Source organism: Canis lupus, chromosome 23 (genome assembly GCF_003254725.2).
Source record: "Canis lupus dingo isolate Sandy chromosome 23, ASM325472v2, whole genome shotgun sequence".
Taxonomy (NCBI): domain Eukaryota; kingdom Metazoa; phylum Chordata; class Mammalia; order Carnivora; family Canidae; genus Canis; species Canis lupus.
In genome coordinates, this window is record NC_064265.1 from 31,975,773 (window position 1) to 32,000,473 (window position 24,701).

Here is a 24,701-nt window from a genome sequence, read left to right on the forward strand (position 1 = left end):
CTGAAAGTGAGCATTTATCTAAATTTCTTTGGGTCAGTTTCTCATTCTGCAGTGGGTCACTTCCATCATTATTATAAACCCAATTCAGTGCAGTGAGACCCTAAGTACTAGTTAATGACTCATTTATGTTTTCCCGGGGGAGTCTGTCCCTTTTTTGGGAAAATTCTCCTAAAGCAGCCAGAACCCACTGCAAAAAAACTGAATCTTTTACTGTCATATCCAAACAGTTCCACAGTTGACATGATGGACTGTAGGAGGGACTGAGCCATAAGATGATCCAGCTACTCCCATTCTTCCTTAACAAAGCATTATTATGCAGGGTGCCTGGGTAGCTCAGTCGGTTAAGTGTCTGACTCTTGGCTTCACCTCAGGTTGTGATCTTGGAGTCGTGATCTCAGGGCTGTGGAATAGAGCCCTGGGTGGGGCTCCACACTCAATGTAGAGTTTGCTTGTCTCACTCCCTCCCGTTCTGCTCCTCCCCCTCTGCGCTCCCCCCTACCGTATCTCTCCCCCCTCTCCCCATGCCTGCATGAGTTCACATGCTCCCTCCTCTCTCTCATAAATAAATAGATAGATAGATAGATAGATAGATAGATAGATAGATAGATCCCTTTAAAAAAACAAAAACAAAGCATTATGTATCCTGCCCCATTCATCTCTCAAGTGAACCAGCCAAAGATGTATAGACTCTCTCTGTACATAGTGATCACAAATCTCCCTCCTTTCAGCCTCCTGTCCCCAGGAAAAATCTTAGCATTAGTCATTACAATAGAACAAACTTGAAGCTGACCACTAGATGGGCAAAGAAGTCCCCCCACTAGAGGGAAGTCACGTCATCCAAGGTCCAGTCCATGCAACTGTTTTTAAATCTGTTCCCTAGTACTTGCCCTACAATGCCTCTCCAATTCCTTCTCATTAACAGGCAGCAAAGTGGAGGAAAATTTATTGCCTGGTTGAACATATACTGTGGTCAATATGTTTGCTAAAAGTGTCAAAACTGTGGAGGGTCAAATATTTTATCCTACTTGCAGACTAACAAGTCCTGTCACTGTCCCATGGGTACTGTCCTACCAGAAGGGGTAGCCAGAGTACCATAACATTTGGACCAATTTCTAAGCCCCAATTCCCACAGGGTGACATGACATGGGCCAGATGGACCGTCATTACAGTGCTTGGCACTGCAAAAGAGGGACCCTAAACTTACTCAACAGTAAGTTTGTCTTTTGCTCCAGAGAAAGACATTACCTTTATTATACTGGACAGTAAGCATGCCTGCACTTTACTCCAAAGAATGACACTATCTTTCTGTCTACCAAGGCTATTCACTATTCAAACATTCCTGAAAAAATAGTCCAGAACAAAGGACAATCGTCTCCTCATAAGACATGCAAGAACTCCATGGAAAAATGTCTCTCAACAAGTATAATTTACATAAGGTTCACCCTTTTGAGCTGTACATTCCCATGAGTTTTGAAAATCAGTCATATAATCACTACTATAGCAATATAGAATTTTTTTAATCAACTCCCAAAGTCCCATGTAATCTTTAAACCACTGATTAGACTTTAGTCTCTATAATTTTGCCTTTTCCAAAGTGTTATATAAATGAACTGATCAAAAACATTCCCATTTGTGTCTGGCTTCTTTGACTTAGCACAATGCTTTTGACATTAATCCATGGCGTTACATGTATTGACAATTCATTTATTTTTATTGTTGAATAGTATTCCATTGTATGTATATATGATTTCCTTATCCATTCACCAGTTGATGGGTATTTGGATTATTTATGAGTTTTTTGGTGTTACAAATAAACATACTGTAAACATCCATGTACAGGTCTTTGTAGGAACATATGTTTTTATGTCTTCTGAGTAGTTTGGAGTAGATTCTTGGGAGTAAGTTCATGTTTAACTTTACAAAAACAAAAACAAAAAACGAAACAAAACCTGACCATTGTTTTTCCTAAGTGATTGTACCATTTTTCATTCCTAGTAGCAGGGGATTAAAATGTCACTTCCTATCCTCACACTTGATATGATATGGACTTGTTTTTGTTTTTAATTCTGGTCATTGTAATAGGTGTCCAGTGATATCCCATCAGTTTTCATTGCATTTCTCTGATGGTTAATAATGTCAAGCATCTTTTCATGTGCTTACTTATCATTTCAAATGTCTCATTTGATGAATTATCTATGCAAGTCATAGCTTTTTTTAAAAAGATTTTATTTATTTATTCATGAGAGATACACAGAGAGAGAGTCAGAGATGCAGGCAGAGGGAGAAGCAGGCTTCATGCAGAGAGCCCAAGGCGGGACTCAATCCTGGGTCTCCAGGATCACACCCTGGGCTGACGGTGGCGCTAAACCACTGAGCCACCGGGGCTGCCCAAGTCATAGCTTTTAAATGAGTTGTTTTTTTCTTATTGAGTTTTTTGAGAATTCTTTACATATTCTAGGTACACTTATTTTTTAAATCACTTTTTATCCCAGACATTTTCTTCCACTTCATGGCTTATCTTTTTATTTTCTTAACATTCAAGGAGCCTGTTTTAAATTTTAATTAAATTCAATTTATCTTCTTTTAAATTTTATGGTTTGTGCTTTCATGTCCTAATAAATTCTCTCCTAACTAGAAGTAAACCTGGGGGGTTCAGTCAGTTGAGTGCCTGACTTTTGATTTCGGCTCAGATCATGATCTCAGTGTCATAAGATGGAGCCCTCAGTGGGGAGTCTGCTTGAGTTTTTCTCCCTCTACACTTCCCCCTGCTCTCTCTCTCTAAAAATAAATAAATAAAAGTCTTTAAAAATTCTCTTTAATGTTTTCCAGTTTTACATTCTATATTTAGGCTTATAATCCCTTTTGAGTTATTTCTGTATATGATACAAGGTACAGGTTGAGAATTTTTTGGAGGGGATTATTTGGTTGCTATTTGATTTTTTGTTTCTTTGCATGTGCACATTCAACTGTTCCATCAATACTTGCTGAAAAGAATAGATCTTTTATCTATTAAATTACATTAGGACCTTCATTTAAAATCAATTGAACATATATGTTTGAATCTATCTCTGCTTTCTCTATTCTGTTCCATTTACCTGTATGTCTTATCTCTCATGATTATTAGACTATCTTAATTATTGTAGCTTTATAGTAAGTGTTAAAACGAGGTAGTAGGTGTCCTTTTGTCCTTCTAAAATTGTTTTGGCTATTACATTTCTTTGCTTTGCCATATAGATTTTAGAGTCAGCTTTCTGATTTCTACAAAAAGGCCATCTGGTGTTCTAATAGAGTTGCATTGAATTTATAGATTTATAGGTATAACTCTCTATTTATTTAGTTTGTCTTTGAGAGCTTCATTAATGTTTTATAGAATACATTGTAGAATACAATGTTTTATACAATTTGTATAGAATACAAATATTGGAATATATTTTGTTAATATTTTTCATTTATGATGCTATTGTGAGTGGATCTTTTAAATTTATATTTCCTCATGGTCATCTCTAGTACACAGAAATATAATTAATTTTTTTATATTTACCTTGCTAAATTCACATATTAATCCTAGGAAATGGTTTTATAAACAAAAACAAAGTAAAACAAAACAAAAACAAAAAATCCTCTAAGACTTCTACATAGAGGCTCATGTAATCTGCAAATACAGAGTTTTATTTCTTCCTTTTTGATCTGGGTATCTTTTCTTTTTTCTCCCTTCCTCCTTTTCTTTTCTCTTTTCTTTTCTTTCTTTTTCTTTTTCCTTATTGCCCTGGCCAGACCCAGAGACACTCCAGAAAAATATGATGAGATGAAAATAGACATCTTTGCCTTATTCCTGATCTTAGGAGAGAAGCATTCACTCTTTCACAATAAGTATGGTATCAGCCATAGGGTGGTTTTTTTTTCTCTATGCCTTTTATTAGATTGATGGAGTTCACTTCTTTTAGCAGTTTTGATGAGAGGTGTTTTTGTTTGTTTGAAATCAGGAATGGATATTGAATTTTGTCAAATGTTTTTTCTGCATCTGTTGAGGTGATCACGTTTTTCTTCTTTTTTAGGTTGTAATATAGCAAATTGTACCGATTGATACTCTAATGTTACACTACCCAAACATTCCTGATATAAATCCAGTTTGGTTGTGAAGTATTATCCTTTGTAATATATTCAGGTGACTGAAGTTTTGTTAAGAATTTTTTCAACTGTGTTCATGAGGGATATAAATCTACTATTTGCTTTTCTTGTATTCTTTTTTGTCTGGTTTTGGTATTAATGTAATGTTGGCCACATAGAATTAGAAAGTGTGACTTCCTCTTAAATTTTCAAAAAAGTCTGCACTGAGTTGGTATTTTCTTTCTTAGATGTTTGTTAGAAAACCCCACTGATGTGAACCAGGCTGGGATTCTTTGTGGGAAGTATTTTAACTACAGACTCAATTTCTTAAATAATATAGAGCTATTCAAGTTATCTACTTCCTGTAAAACTTTGCCAGTTTGAGTATTTCAAGAAAATTTAGCATTTAATCTAAGTCTTAAAAAATTTATTGGGAAAAAAAATTTATTGGAATGAGGAACGCCTGGGTGGCTCAGCAGTTGAGCGGCTGACTTCGTTCCGCTCAAGTGTAATCCCAGAGTCCTGGGATCAAGTCCTAAATTGGGCTCCTTGCATGGAGCTTGCTTCTCCTGTCTCTGCCTTTCTCTCTGCCTCTTTCTGTGTCTCTCATGAATAAGTAAACAAAATCTTTTAAAAAAATTTATTGGAATGAAATTCTCTGTTTTCTTAAAACTTTTTGATAGCCTTAGAATATGGCTGCATATTTCATACCTGATAGTGATAATTAGTGTCTTCTCTTTTTCATAATCTAGTTAAAAGTCCATCTATTTTTTCAACCTTCTCAAAAAAAATAGCTTTTGTTTCCATTAATTTTATCTGTTTTTCTGTTTCCTTTTTCATTGATTTCCTCCTTGACCTTTATTGTTTTCTTTCTACTACTTATTTGAATTTAATTTCATCTTCTTTGATTTCTAGAGATGAAAGCTGAGATCATTGATTTGGGATCTTTCCTTCTTTTTTTTCTAGGTGTTTAGTACTATAAATTTCCCTCCTAACTACTGCTTTACCTACAATCTCAAATTTTGATATGAGTGTCTTATATATTTTTAGTTCTAAATATTTTCTAATTTCCCTTCTCACTTTTTTCTCTTTGACACATGAGTTTTTTAAAAAATGTGGTATTTACTTCCAAATATTTGGGAATTTTTAAGATATTGTTCTTTTATTGATTTCTAGTATAATTCCATTTAGGTCAAAGAACAAACCTTTTATCATTTCAATCTGTTTAAGTTTATTTATTTTTATTTATTTTTATAAATTTATTTTTTATTGGTGTTCAGTTTGCCAACATATAGAATAACACTCAGTGCTCATCCCGTCAAGTGCCCACCTCAGTTTAAATTTATTGATACTTATTTTGTGGCCCATGATATGATTGACAAATATTCCATTCACACTTGAAAAAAAAAGTATTACATTGCTACTGGGAGAGTGTTCTAAAAATGTCAAATAGGCCAAGTTGGCTGATAGTGTTGTGCAAGTGTTCCACTTCTTTACTAGTCTTCTGTCTACTTATTCTGTTAACTATTAAGAGAGGAGTGCTGGAATTTTAAATAATAATTGTTTGATTAATCTATTTTTCCCAGAGGCACCTGGGTGATTCAGTTGGTTAATCATCTGCTTCTGGCTAAGGTCATGATCCCAGGGTCCTGGGATGGAGCCCCACATTGGGCTCCTTGTTCAGTGGGGACTCTTTCTTCCTCTCCCTTTGCCCCTCACCCCTGCTCAAAGTCCTTCTCCCTCTCTCAAGTAAATTAAAAAAGTTTATCTCCTTTATCAGTTTGTCAGTTTTTGCTTGTACCTTCAAGATCTATTATATGGCACATAAACATTTTAGGTAGTTATGTTCTCTTGATACACTGATGCCTTTATCATGAAATGACCTTTATCTCTGGTAATATTCTTTACTGTGATTAATGTTAGCATGCTGTATCATTTTTCCATTCTTTCATTTGTAAACATGACTTTATACTTAAAGTGCATTTTTTTTATAGGCAGCAATAGTTGGGTTTTATTTTTTTACCCAACTGATAATTCTATTTAATAATTAAAGTGGTTAGACTATTTGTATATAATGTGCTTATTGAATAACATTGTTATGAAGATAACTTTAAAATACCATTGAGACACAAGATAAGTTTTTAATCATGGAAAGGCTGCTGTATTATTGGAAACCAAAATATCAGTACATTTAAAAAAATTTTTTTGGGACGCCTCGGTGGCTCAGTGGTTGAGCACCTGCCCCTGGATCAGGGCATGATTTGCGGTCTGGGAATCAAGTCCCACATCGGGCTCCCTGCCTGGAGCGTGCTTCTCCCTCTGCCTACGTCTCTGCTTTTCTCTATCTGTGTCTTTCATTGATAAATAAATAAAATCTTTTAAAAATTTTTTTATTTATTTGACACAGAGTGAGAGAGTGTGCATGCACAAGCAGGGAAGTGGCAGAGGGAGAGAGAGAAGCAGGCTCCCCACTGAGAAGGGAGCCCAACGAAGATGTAAGGCTCCATCCCAGGACTCTGGGATCATGACCTGAGCTGAAGTCAGATGTTCAACCAGCTGAGCCACCCAGGTGCCTCCCAAAAAATAGTATTATAAGACTTTAGTTATTCCTAACTTAATATCTAAATTTAACTTGATCCCTATAAAAGCAACATTATTTTTGAACATTGAATTATATGTTGATAAGGTAAAAGAAGCATGTAAGAATCTCTAAAAAATTCTGAAAAATAAAAATAATGAGAAAAATTGGTCTTATGAGTATTAAAATATTTTATAAAAGTGTAGTAATTAGTGTGCTATTGACATGACTAGATAATCTCTGAAAGGAGCAGAAGAAGGAATGGAGAAATAGATATTCATTCAATATTCATGCAAAAATTTTGTATATGAGAAAAGTGTATCAGTGTGGAAAAGATGAATTCTTCAATACATGGTGTTCAGACAACTCAGAAGCCCTCAGAAGAAAATAAATGTGAATCTCTTCACACTTTACATTTATGTAAATTACATTTGCATCAAAAATTTAAAACACAAAATACTAACCAAAGACATAAGAGTACTAGGCAAAGATAAGAGAGAATTTTTAAAATAATCTTGGAAAGTTAAGGCTTTTATATGCACAACATAAAACCAGAAGGTTTAAAAAATGATAACTCTAAAAACATTTAAAAAATTAGGACAAAAATATAGTCAACTGATCTTTGACAAAGCACACGTGCAATTCATTGGAGGGAGTATATTCTTTGCAATAAACAGTACTGACTGAAAGAAATAGACTTCCATATGCAAAAAAAAGCAAAGAAAAAGAAAAAAAATAGACACCAACCTTATGTCTTTCACAAAAAATAACTCAAAGTGGATCCTAGACCTAATGTAAAACACAAGATTATAAAAGTTCTAAAAGTAAATATAGGATAAAATTGGGGCATCTGGGTGGCTCAGTTGGTTAAGCATCTGCCTGCAGCTCAGTTCATAATCCTGAGGTCCTGGGATCAAGCCCTGAGTCTGGCTCCCTGCTTGGCAGGGAGCCTGCTTCTCCCTCTGCCTCTGCCTCTTCTCCTGCTCTTGCTGTGTGTGTGTCTCTCTCTCTAATAAATAAATAAAATCTTAAAAAAAAAAAAAGGAAAATATAAGATAAAATCTATATGACCTTGGGCTTTGTGATGAGTTTTTAGATAAAACATCAAAAGCATGTTCTGCGAAAGAAAAATTGACACTTTGGACTTTATTAAAATTAAAAATATCTGCTCTGGGCACCTGGGTGGTTCAGTTGGCTAAATGTCTGCCTTTGGCTCAGGTCATGATTCTGGGGCCATGGAATTGAGCCCGGCATTGTGCACCCTGCTCTCCGGGGACCCTCCTCCTCCCTCCCAATTGTGTATGCTCTCTCACTCTCTGTCTCTCTCTCAAATAAATAAAATCTTTAAAAAATAATAAAAAAATATATCTGCCATGTTAAGAGAATAAAAAAGATAAGTCATAGACTGGAAGAAAATAATTACAAACACCTATCTCATAAAGCCTAGAGTCCAGGGCTGCCCTGGTGGCTTAGCAGTTTAGCACTGCCTTCAGCCCAGGGCATGATCCTGGAGACCTGGGATTGAGTCCCATGTGGGATAGAGTCCCTGAATGGAGCCTGCTTCTCCCTCTGCCTGTGTCTCTGCCTCTCTCTATAGCTGTGCCTCTATGAATAAATAAATAAAATCTTTAAAAAAAAAGCCTAGAGTCCAAAATATTCAAAGTACTATTATAACCCAATAATAGGAAAATATCCAAACCAATTTAAAATGGACCAAATATCTGAAGAGACACCTCACCAAAGAAGACATTCAGATGACGAATACACAAGTGAAAAAATGCTCACCATCATTTGTCATTAGGGAAGTGTGAAATAGAAACACTACATACCTATTAGGATGACTAAAATCCCCCCCCAAAAAAAAAAAATTGACAGTACTAATTTCTGACAAGGATGTAGAGGAACAGGAACTCTCATTGATTGCTGGGGGAAATTTAAAATGGAAGACAGTTCAGCTGTTTCTTACAAAGACAGATGTGCTTATTATATGATCCAGCCATCACACCCCTAGGTATTTGCCCACCTGATCTGAAAACTTATGTCCACACACACATACACACAGACACAGACACACACACACACAAACCTGCATATGAATATTTATAGCAATTTTATTAATAATTACCCAATAGTAAAAGTGACCAAGATATCCTTTGATAGGTGAATGGATAAACCAACTGTGATACATCCACAGAATGGCATACTATGCAGTGACGAAAAAGAATGACCTATCATGTCACGCAAAAACATGGATGGATTTTAAATGCCTAATATTAGGCGAAAGAAGTTAGTGTTAAAAGACTACATACTGCATTTTCCATTTACTTGATATTCTGGAAAGGATAAAACTATAGAGATGCTAAATTGATCAGTGGCTGCTAGTGGTTTGGGTCAGGAAGAAAGGACTGAAAAGGGGAAGCACAGGGATTTGTAGGGTGGTGAAAATGTTCTGAATGATACTGTAATGGTGGCTGTAAGACATTACATTTGTCAAAACCCATGGAACTTCAGAGTACAAAGAGCAAATCTTAACCCACAGAGTTTTACAGCACAAAGAGTATAGCATATGCAAATTTTAAAACTTTTTTAAGACATTGAGGGTGCTAAGTTGGAAAGTAGCATGTGACAATGGAACCTATTTGTATTACAAATGCATGGAACAACTTCGCTGAGGAGGATGAAGGGAAAGGTGCTGATCTAAGCAACTTTGGAAATGAGCAGACTCTACAGATTCAAAACAAAAGGATTTGTATTTAAACACCGTACTCCAGCTGATAAAGTTTTTCCCATGGGGGTAAAGGTTAACAGTGCTGAAAACAGTGCACACAAATATACATATAATTAGACAATGAAGTAAATGGGTGAAGTAGGAGCCAGATTTCTCACTATGAGAGCAGAATTTTACAAGTAGGCAAGGGAAAAAGCTAGAGAGAGCCATGTGGTACTGGATTGTAGTTTGAAGGCTACACATTGATATGTGAACTCATGTTTGGCTTAATATAGATTCAGATGTTACATATAGAAATAGTTATAGATAGTCGTATATATATGGGTTAGCATACACACACGTATTTCCTTTCTCTGTCAGCTGAGAGGGCCTACAAGCAAGGACACCCCAATTAAAATAAGCACACCTAGAACCCCTTAGTTTTGATACCATTCTTCAGCTAAAGGAAGTGCACTCCTTCAAGAAATGACTGATTGTGGCACTGGGACGAGAAATGTACAAGACGGGCCAGGGGCATCTTGCAGGAAGTAAGTGCTTAAAATACAATGACAGGGGTATGTCAAAGGGGCATAGGAGCTGGCTGAGAGAACTCTCAATGGCCAAAGCAGAACAGTGTGAGCCACAAAATAAAGTAGTATTGGATTATAAACCTAAGTATATAATAAATATTCATGAGTCCATACTGACATAAATAAATCATTGAATAAATAAATAAACAAACAAATATGTACATAACTACATAAATCATAAATGAGAGAAGAATAGACAAATCTGCAGTGTAGAATTCCCAATAATTTATGAAGATGCTCTGTTTCAAGAAGCTGGAGGCTAAGTCCTCACTCCTGAGGTGTGAGTGGCACAGTGACTTCCTGCCAGAGACATGGATGAAGGGGGGAAAGAGTGACTTTACAGTGAGGAAACCTGACCACCTCAGCCAGGTGATCAAGATTAACATCAACGATGATAAGTTGTGGTTATAGTGTGTTGACTTTACAGGAAGTGATGAGAATGGTACTTTACCTCTGCAGCCTTCCTCCCAGTCTAACCATGAGAAAAACATCACACAAATCCCAACCTGGGGACGTTTGACAAAACACCTGACCGGTATTCCTCAACACTGTCAAGGTCATCAGAAACTAGGAAAGAGGAATCTAAAGACACATGGTGGCTGAATATAATGCGATAGGATCCTGGAACAGAAAAAGGACATTAGACAAAAGCTAAGGAAATCTGAATAATAAAGTATGGACTTTAGTTACTAATGGTGTGTTAATATTGATTTATTAATTATTACAATTGAGCCATATTAATCTAAGATGCTAATAATAGGGTGGATAGAAACTCTGTCTTCACAATTTTTTTTTAAATCCAAGACTATCCCAAATTTGAAAAGTTTATCGGAAATTTAGGGTAGAGTGGATAGAAACTCTGTCTTCACAATTTTTTAAAAAATCCAAACCATCCCATTCCAAATTCGAAAAGTTTATTGGAAATTTAGGATGGCAAAAACTCCATTAGTAGTTTCTAAAGAAATGTTTTGAACTCACATGATAGCAAAAGACTAATTTCTTTAACACATAAAGAATTCTTATAAAACTTTTATTTATTTATTTTTTTAATTTTTTTATTTATTCATGATAGTCACAGAGAGAGAGAGAGAGAGAGAGGCAGAGACACAGGCAGAGGGAGAAGCAGGCTCCATGCACCGGAAGCCCGACGTGGGATTGGATCCCGGGTCTCCAGGATCGCGCCCTGGGCCAAAGGCAGGCGCCAAACCGCTGCGCCACCCAGGGATCCCCAAAACTTTTAAAATATAAATAACTTAATAGAAAGGTGGCCTGGGTATAACAAAATAGTTAACAGAAATGGAATCACAAAAGATTTTTGAATGTATAATAATTTAAGGATCAACTCATAATAGGAAAACGTAAATTAAATGACACTGAGATACCATTTTTCACTGATAAGGCAGGTCAAGCCTGTTAGTGTACTTTGCTGGGGAGGGGAGAGCGCACAGAACTCTTTTTATTATTTATGGGAATTGTTAATAGAAAGATTTGGCAATAGCTTGATTTACTGTTTAGGTGTTTATTCTTTTTTTCCTTAATAGTCAAGGTGCTATTTTTTTCAAATGAGATATAATTGATAAAACATTATATTAGTGTCAGGTGTACATTGTAACAATTTGCTAATTGTATGTATTCCCAAATGGTCACCACAATAGGTCCAGTTAACATCCATCACCATACATTGTTATCATTTTTTTCTTGTGATAAGGACTTTTGAGATCTGCTCTCCTAACTACTTTCGAATATGTAATATAGTATTATTAACTATATTCACCATACTATACATGCTAAACATTAGCACTTTTTGCAATTAGAAGTTTACTCTACTGTAGTAATAACCTATATGCACAAAGATATTCATACAAGGAGAATACATGTAAAATTGTTTGTGTGATATCAACTCTTTTTTTTTTAAAGCCAGATCACCATTAGAGGACTTGTTAAAGAGTTATACTTAGGCAAAGAAGAAAATGAAATACAATGTAACCATTTAAAATAATTTAATTAATCCTGCGGGTACTGACATCCAACAAATGCCAAGATAAGATGTCAGGTGAAAAGAACAAAATTCAGAATATTGTATGCTTAAAAATAAGTCTTATTAGTATACATAACAACAGTTTAAGAGAAATTATACCTCTAGAAGAAAAACTAGATCTTTTAAAAGGTGCAATCAGAAAACAAAAAGTGTTCTCAGTAATCAAATATGATTGCAAAAATAGAAAATTAAATTGCATTCTGAATAATAAGCACACAGCTAAAGACAAAGTTGGTCCTCTGGTAAATAAACTTATGGTAATGTCTCAAAACATAGAGTAAAATGAAACATTTAATTGAAAGTTAAGTCACTGTAAGACAGTCTAACATTTATATAGAGGAGGTTTAAAAGGGAAAACTGGTGGGGGGTAAGGAGATAATAGCAAATTATCAAGGAAATATTAGAATAAAATGGTGCTAAAGAAAGAAGGGATTTTCTAATTTTGAATGATCCCAACCAAATCCCAATAGAGTTAATACAAAAAGTTCACATTGAGAGAAATCTTAGTGACATTTCTGAATTCTAAACAGTAATAGAAAATCCTAAAACTTCCTCAAAAGCAAAAAAGAGATTATCTCAAAAGAAGAAAAATCAATCTGATCCAGACTTCTCATATGCAGCAGTGGATTCTGGAAGACAAAGGGGAAATGCCTTGAAAATTCTGAAATGGTTTGAATCCAGAATTCCCTGCCAATCTAAATGATCAGCCAACTGTGAGAGTTAAATAAAGACATTTCAGGCATTCAAGAATTCATAAAGTTTAAATTCCATTCACATATATTTTCCGAAACAAAAATGCTCAAGGATGTATTCCAGATACCCAAAAGGAAATTCAGGAAAGAGAGACACATGGACTCCCCAGATGAAATAACTGCTGTTTGGCCATCCCCAAACCTAACCAGCCATGCAAAAACAGGAGCATGAGGACTTCCACGAAGAATGTTGCAAAGAGAAAAAGGGGATTTCATTCAGTCAACAGCACGATTAGGAAGATACTTTATTTATTTTTTCTAAAGATTTTATTTATTCATGAGAGACACACACAGAGAGAGAGAGAGAGAGAGAGGCAGAGACACAGGCAGAGGGAGAAGCAGGCTCCATGCAGGGAGTCCGACGTGGGACTCGATCCCGGGTCTCCAGGATCACGTCCTGGGCAGAAGGCAGGCACTAAACTGCTGAGCCACTCAGCAATCCCCTAAGAGGATACTTTAAAGATCACCAGATGTGAAAAGAATCTATTAGGATACTAGGAAAAATGAAAGACTGCCCAAGGAAAACATGGTCCTGTCTTTAAAAGCAAATTAGGATGAGGCATGGTTTGAACTGAAAGGGATGTAAGTAAAGATAAAGCATTTGGCTTTTTTTTTTTTTTTTTTTAAGCATTTGGCTTTTACTTACTGAGCCATCTTCCTTAATAATGAGGGAGAATATATATCTTTAAGGGGGAAAGCACAGTACTGATTGGCAATGAACACTATTTCCATATTCATAATATATTAAATAATATTTATTTATTTTTGGAATTAGCTTATGGATAAGTGACAAAAGAACTAAATAATATTTAAGAATGAAAACAACTATTACGAACTTTGACCATTTGACATGTTTCTTCTCCATAGTTTCTTCTCTGTATATTACGAGCTGTAGATAACATATAAAGTTAAGGATTTAAAAATAGAGGTTTTGTTATGTTATTAATCAAGGTAACAATTTTAGAAACTGATTCACAGTATTTTAAATTTGAACAATTAAAAGAAGATAGGCATGTTATTTAGTGATACAGTGATAACCATCAGAAATGCAAAAGGCAAGAGAGGTTATATGGGTCTGGCCCAGGGAGGGAGATTGTGTCTTTGGGGTGAAGGAGGTCAATTAGGGTTATCACTTTGTTTTTTTAAAGAGTTATTTATTTTAGAGAAGGAGAGAGAGAAAGAGAGAATGAGAGCACAAGTGAGGGAAGGGGCAGAGGGACCGATTGAATATTCACACAGACTGCACTTAGCAGGAAGCCTGACTCAGGGTTCCATTCCAGTCTCATCTCTGGGGCCTCAGGTTCTTTATCAATAAAACAGAGGCTTGAGCTTGGCCATCTCTAGGTTCTTTTCAGCTCTAACCTTCTGATATTCTAATTCGAACTTCATCTATTTCACATTTGATAAAGTCACTAGCTTGGTAGGTTAAGGGTCTCCCACAGATACTTGTATTTTTGTGCTACCAGGGAGTTTGTATTTGGCTGGTCCTTCAGGATTCCACATGGTAAGATAGAGCACTGGGCTGGAAGGCAGGCACTTCCCATGGGTAGGGTCTGGGCTTACGACAACATGGAAGAGAGACACGGCACTGAGCTCCACCTTTACTGACAGGGTTATCAATACATCCACATGGGACCTCCAGAGAGGTACTTAGGATTTATTTTCAGAAAGACAGACCTAAGAAGTATGATGAAGAGGTTTTCAGGGAATAGACCCCAAGATCCAGAATTGAGTTCCTGCAGGGCAGGAGTCGGGTGGGGGTGAGGGTGACTTTGGCACAGCATCCTGTATGGGGAAAGGACTGATTGTGCAGGAGGAAAAGGAAAGGAGAGAGAAAATCTCACCTGCTCACCCACCTTCAAGGTCAACTGGACCCAGCTGCTGGGGTCAGAGTGGTAGTGACAGAGCTATTTCCAGAGCCACTGAGAAAAACGGAGACTCGGCTATGCTGTGATACTGTGATTTATAGTAAAAATATATATTTGGGGATCCCTGGGTGGCGCAGCGGTTTGGCGCCTGTCTTTGGCCCAGGGCGCGATCCTGGAGACCCAGGATCGAATCCCACATCGGGCTCCCGGTGTATGGAGCCTGCTTCTCCATCTGCCTGTGTCTCTGCCTCTCTCTCTCTCTCTCTGTGACTATCATAAATTATATATATATATATATATTTGGTCTTCATCCCTATTCCTGGCTCAGAGCTCCTAAAACTCTTGGACTCTACTGTGATGAGGCCGATAAAGGTGTCTTTTGTTATGCTAATTATGTGACTTTTGAAACCAACTAAGGATGGGGAGAACCAGCTTCTGATTAAAGAGTGAGAACTTTTAGTCCCATCCCCCTGAGTGGTGGAAAGCAGAGAGGGCCTGAAGGTTGACTCAGTCACTAATAAAATGTTTGAACCAATCACACCTAGGAAGCCTCCATAGAGACCTAAAAGGGTGGGGTTTGGAGAGCTTCCGGGTTGGTGAGTGCATGAGGATCTGGGGGAGTGTGGTTGCATGGAAGCTCCTGGCTGTTTCCTCACACCTTGCCCTTCCATCTGGCTGTTTCGGAGACAGGTCCTTTTATCATAAACTGGCAATGTAGTAAGTGAAATGTTTCTCTGAGTTCTGTGAGCTTCTCTAGCAAATTAATCAAACCCAAGGAGGGGATCTTTGGAATCTCTGTTGTTCAGAAGCACTGGTAACAACCTGGATTTACAATTAAAGTCTGAAGTAAGGGGAGGTGGGGTAGGGACGGTCTCGTAGAACTGAGCTCTTACCCATGGAATCTGACACTATCTACCTGGAGATAGTGTCAGAGTTGAGTTGAATTATAGGACACCCGGTTGGTGTCAGGGAATTGCTTGGTGTGAGGGGAAATACCCACACATTGTAATTGGGTACAGAACCTGAGGTGGGTTTAGGTATTAGTTTGCTGGACCTCAAACTGGGTAGCTTAAACAATAGAAATGTATTGTCTCCAATTTCTGGAGGCTGGAAGTCTGAGATTAAGACTCAGGTCAGCAGGTTGCTTCTTTCTGAGGCTGGAAGGAAAAATCTGTTCCATGTTTCTCTCCTGGATTTTTGTTTGGCTGGCTGTGGTTGGCATTCCTTAGCTTCTAGAAACATCACCTCAATCTCTGCCTTCACGTCCTTGTGGCATTCACCCTGTGTGCAAGTCTGGCTGTGTCTAAATATTCCTATCTCTAAGGACACCAGTCATTGGATCGGGGCCTACTCTACTCTACTATGACCTCATCTTAACTAATTACCTCTGCCATGACCCTCTTTCTGAGTAAGGTCATATTCTGAGGCACTGAGGGTTAGGACTTCAACATATGATTTTTGAAAAGATATAATTGAGCTCATAACAGCTCACAGTTAAGTTCTAGGCTAGAGCACTTCCTATTCTACAAGACAAAAAGTCCTGAGTAAAATAAGTAAAATAAGCTTTTTCAGAAAAAAAAAAAAGTGAATTAGAGTCAGCCAGGAAACATGGCTTCCACTTCATTACCTGTTAATGTAGGTGATGGTAGGTGGCAGGTGACTTAAGGGTAGGAATGGCTGAGCACAGCTGGAGTGGCTGGTGGGAGAAGCACAAAGCCAGGAGAGGGTAGTGCAGTAGCCAGAGGAGAATATATATCTCTCCCCCTTTACCACAGGAGATGTGTTCCAAGACTCACAAATAGTACCGAATCCTACATATACTATGTTGTTTTTCCTCTATGTACATACCTATGATTAAGTTTAATTTATAAATTGGGCACTGTAAAAGATTAGCTCCAAGAACTGATAATAAAACAGAACAGATGCAGCTCTATATTGTAATAAAAGTTATGGGAATGTAGTGTCTCCCTCTCAGAATGTCTTACTGTCCAGCGCTCACCCTGCTTGTGATGATGAGAGATGATAAAATGTCTACAGGATGAGATGGAGTGAGGGGAATGACACAGGCCCTGTGATGGAGCATTAGGCTACCACTGACCTTCCAACAATACATCAGAAGGAGAATCCTCTGCTTTCTGACAGCGATTGACGGCAGGTCATTGAAACCAAGGCAAGCATGACATGCGTAAGGGGGACTACTGCACTGCGAGAACACAGCAGTCAGCATAGGAGGGGTCGACTCTCCCTTCCAGGCAGTTATTACTGTAATTGCTCTGTCAAAACAAAATAAAACAAAACTTCTGAAATTACATTTATTTTTCTCACTCAGGATTCTGTGGGTTACTGGGGGCGGGGGGCGGTGGATGGGGATCACTGCCTCGGGCTATGGATCTGGTTCACATCGGCTCTAAGGGCTTTCAGTTCTCAGACCAACATGCTCTCCTCACGTTGGGTGGTGGGCTGCTGAAGTACAAGTGACCAGACCAAGCCACATCAGTTAACATCATATCATCATAGCAAGTCACATGGTCAAGTCCAGTGTCAATGTGTCAGGCCTGTATACACTGCCTGCCCTCCTGGGGACCAGTATGAAGTCCCCCAGCAAAGGGAATGGGTGCATTATCTCTTCCAGGAAGACAATGAAGAGGCAAAAACAATATCCAATCTATAATACTCTGGCTTTTCTTTTTTTTTTATTAATGACACTATGAAACCATGCCCATTTATTTTTACAAATACAACCACCACCACTTGGAGACAGCTGCTGCTCACATTTTGGCACATTTTTTATTTCACTGTGTATTCACAGTGACCTTCATAAACCACCTCTACCTCACTCACCTACCCCTGCCGTTGTTCACTTAGGCCTGGAAATGGGTGCACTTACTAGACTCGGGAGGAGAGAGCTTCCATGCTTTGGAGTCAGGAGCGAAAAAGATTTAACTCCGTGGAATGCCAGAACCAGCTACACAAAACTCAGTAAGAAGACATAAAATATCCTACATTTAGGTGAGAAAAAAAAAAAAAAAGAAAGTGTACAAGATGGAGAGATGAAAACTTAATAACACTTCCTGTGCGAAAGATCTGGGTGCTCCAATTTGTCATAAATACAACAGGAGCCAATCACAAAACTGCCTTAAAAGATGTATCCGAGCTAAGGTAGGATTATCTGTGCGTTATATCTGTACCTCTGTGTGTGTGTGTGCATGTGTGTTCATGATTTTAAATGCAGAGCACACTTTTTGAAAGATATGCAAGAGACCGCTAACAGTGCTTATCTCCAAGTGGAGGAGGGCTATTGGGGAGGGAGTTCTTTACTTTTCATTTTGCATCTGTTTGTGTGGATGAAATTTTTTTTTTTACCATGACTCTGTATTATTTTTGCATTGTAAACATCATTTAAATTGGAAAATCTAAGAGAGGCGATAGAAATACTACTGGGGCTGGTCAAAGCTGTTCTCAGTTTGAGACGAGCTACTTCCCATTATTTTTATTATAATAACACAATGCGGCAGCATTAGAAAATATTCACCACATATCCTCATAGCTGCAGTCATGGCTTATACACAGTTCTGTAACTGTAGCTTTATTATTTGACTTTAGCAGGAGCCAGGCATAGAGGCTCTGGAATTAAACTACCTGGGCTCCAGCTGTGTGATCACAGGCAAGTTACTCACCCTCTCTGGGCCTTTTTTACCACTTTAAAAAAATGGGAGTGACCGTGTTATCCACCCTGTGGGGCTATTGAGATGATTCAAGGAGGTAATCACTAATATGCTTAAATAGAGCCTAGGGTATAGTCAGTACTCTCTTTCAATGTTAGTTATTAGCATTAGCACTTCCTCTGGTTTCTAGTGGTTTCTATGCATATGCATAATATCTCATAGCCTTAATATATCATAATTAATTAATCATCCCATCATTTGTTATAGAGGTTACATATAAACATGTGCCTGTGTTGCTATGAAGACACCAGAGACTTCTCAAACTTTTATGTGTGTATAAATCGTGTCGGAAGCCTGTGAAAATGCAGTTTCTAGCTCTATGATGGGACCTGAGAATCTGCATTTCTAGCAAGCTCTCAGGGGATGCTAATGTTGTTGGTCGGTGAGCCGCATTTGGGCAGCAAAGAAACCTGAGCAAGTGCTTGCTAATGCTAATAACCAACATTGAAAGAGAGTGCTGACAACACCTTAGACTCTATTCTAAGCATATCAGTGATTACCTCCTTGAATCATCACAATAACCTCAAAGGTAGATAACACTGTTATTCCCATTTTAAAAGTGGCTCAAGGGGTGCCTGGGTGGCGCAGTCAGTTAAGCTTCTGCTTTCAGCTCAGTCATGATGTGGAGGTCCTGGGATCAAGCTCCACATCGGGCTCCCTGTCCAGCAGGGAGTCTGTTTCTGCCTCCCCCTCTGCCCCTACCCTCCCTGCTCATTCTCTCACTCTCTCTCCCTGTCTCTCTCTCATAAATAAATAAATAAAATTTTTAAGTGGTTCAAAAGGCCCAGAGAGGGTGAGTAACTTGCCCGTGATCACCCAGCAGGAGCCCAGGCAGTTTAATTCCCGAGCCTCTGTGCCTGGCTGTTAGAAACAGCTAGTGAGAACAGGAGGGTAAAGAGGAGTTTAGAAACAGTCACTGCAGAAACAAAGGCGATTTGCCCAGATAATATGGATATTGTGACTCTTGAATGCCTTCGAAGACTTGGAAGACTGTCACACAAAGAGAAGCCTGATTTCTGGAGCTGCAGAATCCCAGCTAACAGTAAGAAGTGCCAGGAGGAGAGGTTTCCGTTGTTATAAGGAAGGACTTTCTCACAGGTCCCGTTTACCTCCACAGCTTAGGGGCCTGTGAACTAACATCATTGGCTCTGCCCGTTACCACAGCAACAAAGCTGACACCCTTCAGCAAAGCGAAGGGGGATGCAGGGATGGGTGTCCCCACGGCAGTGGCAGCTTGATGGGCACCTTCCAAGAAAAAACAAGCCTTCTGGATGTGGCCAAGGAGGAGCCCTGGAATTCCCACGGTGTCCTGCAGGCCCCTCTGCCCTCGAGCCGGGCCTTCTGTTATCCAAGTGAGTGTGGTGATACCTGTCCTGTGGCTGGATCATTCTGCCCCTGAGTTCTTCCCAGGCCAGACTCCTCAAGACCGCCTGTGGCCCTGCTGCTTTCTAATTCATTTCCTGGCTCCTGGTCCTCATGAACTTGCAGCCTGCAGACTGCCAAGGCAGCAGACTTCAATGGCAGATTTTTGCTCACCACGTGGCCAGGAAGGATCTGGGCATGTCCTTCGATGGGATGTAGACATCTCATCCTCCTGCTGGCAGAAGTCAGTGGCACCTCACTTCCGTCCGTAAGTGGCAAGTCTGGCTCTGCACCCACCGGATGGGAGCAGCTGTGCCTCTGTAGGAAAGGAAGAGCACCAGCTTCCTGTCCCAAGTCTGCTTGGAAGCTGAGTATCATTAGGGTCCTTAGGCAGCTTTTGCAGAGCCAGGGAAAGAGGGGAAGCATTCAGGGGGTGAGTTGGGGACCTTCAAGGAAAGCATACTGTCTGAATGGAACAGTACCCATGAAGCCAGAGGGGGAGGAGCTCTTCTAGCCTCATAGAGTCTGGCCTGGGCAGAGGTGCTTGTCACAGGAGAGACCTTCTCAGTAATATCCCACAGCAGGACCATCTTGGTTCTGAGAGACAGCTCTCTCTCCAGTTCCAGAATAGTCTGTCTCCTTCTGAACCCAGCATAAAACCTACCAAGCAGAACTTTTCCCTCTCCTGTTGGTCACTTTTGCAACGAGACAAACTGGGTACGAGGTTAGAGAGCTATTTGCAGAATTAAAACTCAAGAGTCCTGTCCTTCTCTGTGCTGTCTAAGGCACTAAAGCAAGAGGACAGTATCAGGAAAGCAGAAGGCCACACTATTGGTGGTTCACAGACACTGCAGTGAGTGGCAGAGAAATCGGGATAGCAGGAAGCACACACACACTATTTTGTCTTGTCCCACGGTTGGGTCAGATGGCTGGTCTTTCATATGCTTATCTTCTGCTGCTGAGATCCTTCGTTTGTCTTATATGCCCAAGGCATGGTTCTGTGCCCCATATGGAGCTGGTTCTCAATAAAATCTTGTTGAGTGACTCAATCTCTGAATCAAAGGGAAAGGCAAAGAAAAGCCAAGAAGGAGATAGGAGAATAGCACTGTGGGAAACTCCGGCACAGGATCTGGCACATGGTAAGTACCCAGCCCTAGTGACAGGAGACCAAATCATTAGGTGGGCCCTCTTTTCCATCTGAAAAATGGTTGTCGTTTCTCTCAAGGCCAAAGCAAATCAACTGAAGGTACTTCCCCGTGCTCAATAGGATCAAAATATACCTAGCCCTCCACTCGGAACCTCAGAACGACTCACCTTGACATCACCAATAGCCTTGGGATGGTGTAGGCTTCTCATGAACCTTTGTTTAATGAATGAATGTGAAGCACGAATAATAATGGGACTTAACATAAAGCCTTCTATTGGCTTCTTTCCACAAGGGGAAAGAGAAAGATGTGAGGAGAAAAGAGCAAAGAAAAGAATGATCCCCAGCTAATAATTAATTCAGCCTGAAGGAGTTTGGAGCTGAGCTTGCATGTTGGGTTTCCACCAGGCGGAACTCTAGCTTGACACCTGGTGCGGACACAAGCAGATGGGGTGCAGGAGCTCGCCAGCACCCCCTGCATGTCCTCACTTATTGTTAGGTTCTGTCCCTCCTCCGGCCCTCCCTGGCCTTGCACGGTTCTCTCTCTTACAAATACACTTACAAAGGCTCTTACAAATACACTTATTAGACAATTAAATGCTTACAAAAACACTTATTAGACAATTAAACGGTCTTCTCTGGATAAAAGAAGAGAGGGTGTGAAAGTGATAGTTCACACGCACATCTGATTAGGAAGGATGGAGTAGGGTAGATCACAGAAGGCCAGCTCGGATGCATAAAAAGAAGAAACCTATAGTTGGAGAATCGCACTCTTCATTGACACGGGGAGGGCGCTGGGTGGCAGCCTGACCTTCCCACTGTTTGCCGAGGACTTCGCTTTATGGTTCCCCCCACACACATTCACATTATGTTTTTGTTGCCCCGCGTGGGAAGTTCGCAAAGCTCTGTGTACGGTTTGGTCTGTGGCATCTTCCAGAGCTGGGGCCCAGCGGGGTCAGGGAAGGGCCCAGGGATTGGACCAGTCCTCAGAGCCTAGAGAAGGTGCAGGTCCAAGCATCAGGGAACAGAAGATTGACCAAACAGAAGATGAAAGGAGAGATAACCTCCTTCCTGAATACAAAGAAACCCCAGTTACCCAAGTTTGGAAATAGATTAATTGAACAGATACCACTTATTGAGAATTGACTATGTTCTGGGCACCGTGCTGTTTTGTCTACCTTATCTCAATTAAGTGCTATAATAATTCTGTGCTTGTGAGTATTAGGGTTTTTACTTTTTAAGTGAAAAAACTAAGAAGTAGAGAGATTAGGTAAACTGTCCTAGATCATAAACCTTGTAAGTGATGGAGGCGAGTCTGTGACCCAGGTCCATGTGCATTCAAAGCCCATGTGTCTAACCACTCCACCACCATCGGCCTCCAAGCCAGAGGGGTCGTAGAACCAGTCTTCCCAGGCTTCCCGGTCACCCCCAAGGCTATGCTTCCTCTTGGGAGCTCAGTAATGGCCAAAACCGCCTCTGCCTGGTGGTTTCAGGTGGTCTGACTTCCTTTTTCACATTTCAGCTGAAGTGGAAACCCTGAACCCTACCTCTTCTAGCTAAAACCATACCATAAGGTTGGAATAAAACCTAACCTGCTACTCAGGTTTCCACCACACCCTCCCTGCAGTCAGTGTGGTCTTATTTGTTTTTAATGTAGTAGGTTCTCTATTAAGGTTTATAACATGGCATTTGGTAATCGGTTACAAAACAATTTTGAGACTTTCTGTTCTAGCCTTTCTTACTCACTAGTCTTCACCCTCTTGGTGGAGACCATCAAAGCACCCCTTACAACCCAGGAGCATGTGTATAGCCCACTTAGCATAAAATATGGGTTCTCTGATACCTCCAGAGAAGCAAGTGGTGTTACCTCCCCAGCTGACTGATATAAAGCTGGCATCTATGGGACTGTTCAGATGGATGGCCTCACCCTTCAGGACCAACCCACAGACAGGGCACCACCCAAGCCCAGTAGATCATGGAGTCAGTGCAGGCTGCAGAGGGTGGGAGGAGGTCTTGCCAGTATCTCCCAGAACACAGGACAGTGGGAAGAAGTCAGGGAGTAGTACTGAACTCTCCAGCTAGAAGTTGGGATTTTAGAGCATGAGGGTAGGGACATAAGGACATGACCAGTGAGCACAGCATTCCACGATGTAGTCTGGGAAGACACTTAACCTGAGGATGGGGACAGGTGTTCGAGTCATGAAAAATAAGGTACCCTGTTAGGTGTGTATAGCTTCCAGGTGTAACAGCAGATAGGTTCAGTGATGAGATAGAACCTACAGGTGGGGGACAGAAGAGAACAAAGGCTGAGAATAAGACATAAATCTAAGAGAGGTCAGGATCCCAGACACAGACTCGGGGTTAAAACAAATCTCTGGAAGACTTGAGGTCACCCAGGACCTGCCACAGGTCAGGAGGAGCTGAAACCCAGAGATGGGATTTCACCACAGAAGCTGAGGCAGGTCTCCACTGGATCGAATGAAAATAAAGGGAGATGCTGATTTAAGAAAAGGAGTGAATGCCATGGTTCTGTAATCCAGGACACTTGAGATGGGACCACAAGATTGATGGAATCCCAAGCCACCAAGTCACAGATCTGGGGCGCCTTACAGAGGACCTGCCTAGAGTGGGACATGATCTTTGACCCTGAGAGGGCTGAGCTTACTTTGAGGGTTAAATGGTCCAGCCACAGGGGAGGGCTTAGAAGCCAGCATCTAAGCAGACAGCCCATCTTGTCACTCTTCTTGTGTCCGGTGCGATATCAACTGACGATCAGCCAGCTGTGGAAATCCAATAGACATATAACATGGGCATGTCAAGTAAATCAATCTTCAATTGACCTGGACCAGACGTTTCTGCCTCCCATCCTAAGCGGGTGCCACTCAGGAGCTGGCTGACAGCACACATCGCAATGTCATGACCTTCCCACAGATGCCTGGGCCTCCACATCTACTGCACCAGGCTCTTCCCCCTGAGGCCAGAGCAGTTATAGGAGTGTGTGTGGTCTGACAGCAGTCTGAGCCTTACCAAGGAAACCTTTAGGTCAGAAGCCATGTCATGTCATGTCAGTGTCCTTAGCAGGCTCAGAGGACAATTTATTCACTACCAATGGCAAACAACCCAGCACTTGGCCATTGGGGTTAAGACACCAATCTAGAAATTTCTGCCCCTTCCTCAAGGGTCTCTAATGGCTCCCCATCCCCTGGTCAGGAAACTGAAGGCTGAACCCACAGCACTGGTACTGAGGCTGCTCTCTTCCACCCTGCTTGGCTCTGGGCTAATACCAACCTTGCCATCTAAGAAGCAGAAAAGCCCCCTTCCCTACCAAGGATTGGGAGCCCTGGCCTGGACATGGGGCCTTACTTCCACCAGTCCCTTCCTCAGAGCTGGGCCCTGCCACTACAGCCCGGGGAGACTGTGAGATTCTGGAAGGCAAAGCTTACTCACAGTCATCTAAGTAGAGTATAGGCCTGGCCCTACAGGCTGAGGGATGAACTAATGAATGAGTGAAGGAATGAAGAAACACAAGAATGGAAGTTATCCTTATCCCTGAAAGATTTTGTTGAGATGTGTCTAGAAGAAGAGAGTATTTTTTTCTTGATAGTTCCTAGACCTTGGTAGACTATATGAATGCCCTGATGAGAGAAAGGAAGGTATCTGTAAGCCACTATTACCAAGTCATTAATCAGTCAGGAATTTACATCCCACTCTCTAGTCACCCAATAAAAAAATCTGTGAGGACTTGACGCCTCTTTTCTCCTTCCAGAGGTAAGTGTGAGATAGTGGTTCCTGTACCTTCATCTCAGTTCCTGTTGCCCCTCCTCCTTACT

The 24,701-nt window shown here is 40.3% G+C and overlaps 1 long non-coding RNA gene across 1 annotated transcript in view; it reads right to left on the minus strand.

Moving 5' to 3' along the window:
- Positions 1-14,968: 14,968 nt before the first annotated feature.
- LOC118352038 (uncharacterized) overlaps positions 14,969-24,701 on the minus strand; it is a 44,541-nt gene continuing 34,808 nt past the window's right edge. Inside the window, exons 3-4 of the long non-coding RNA XR_004808467.2 lie at positions 23,537-23,651; positions 14,969-20,779 (exon numbers count right to left, since the gene is read on the minus strand). This is a non-coding gene — a long non-coding RNA (uncharacterized LOC118352038). The remainder of the gene's footprint in view (positions 20,780-23,536; positions 23,652-24,701) is intronic.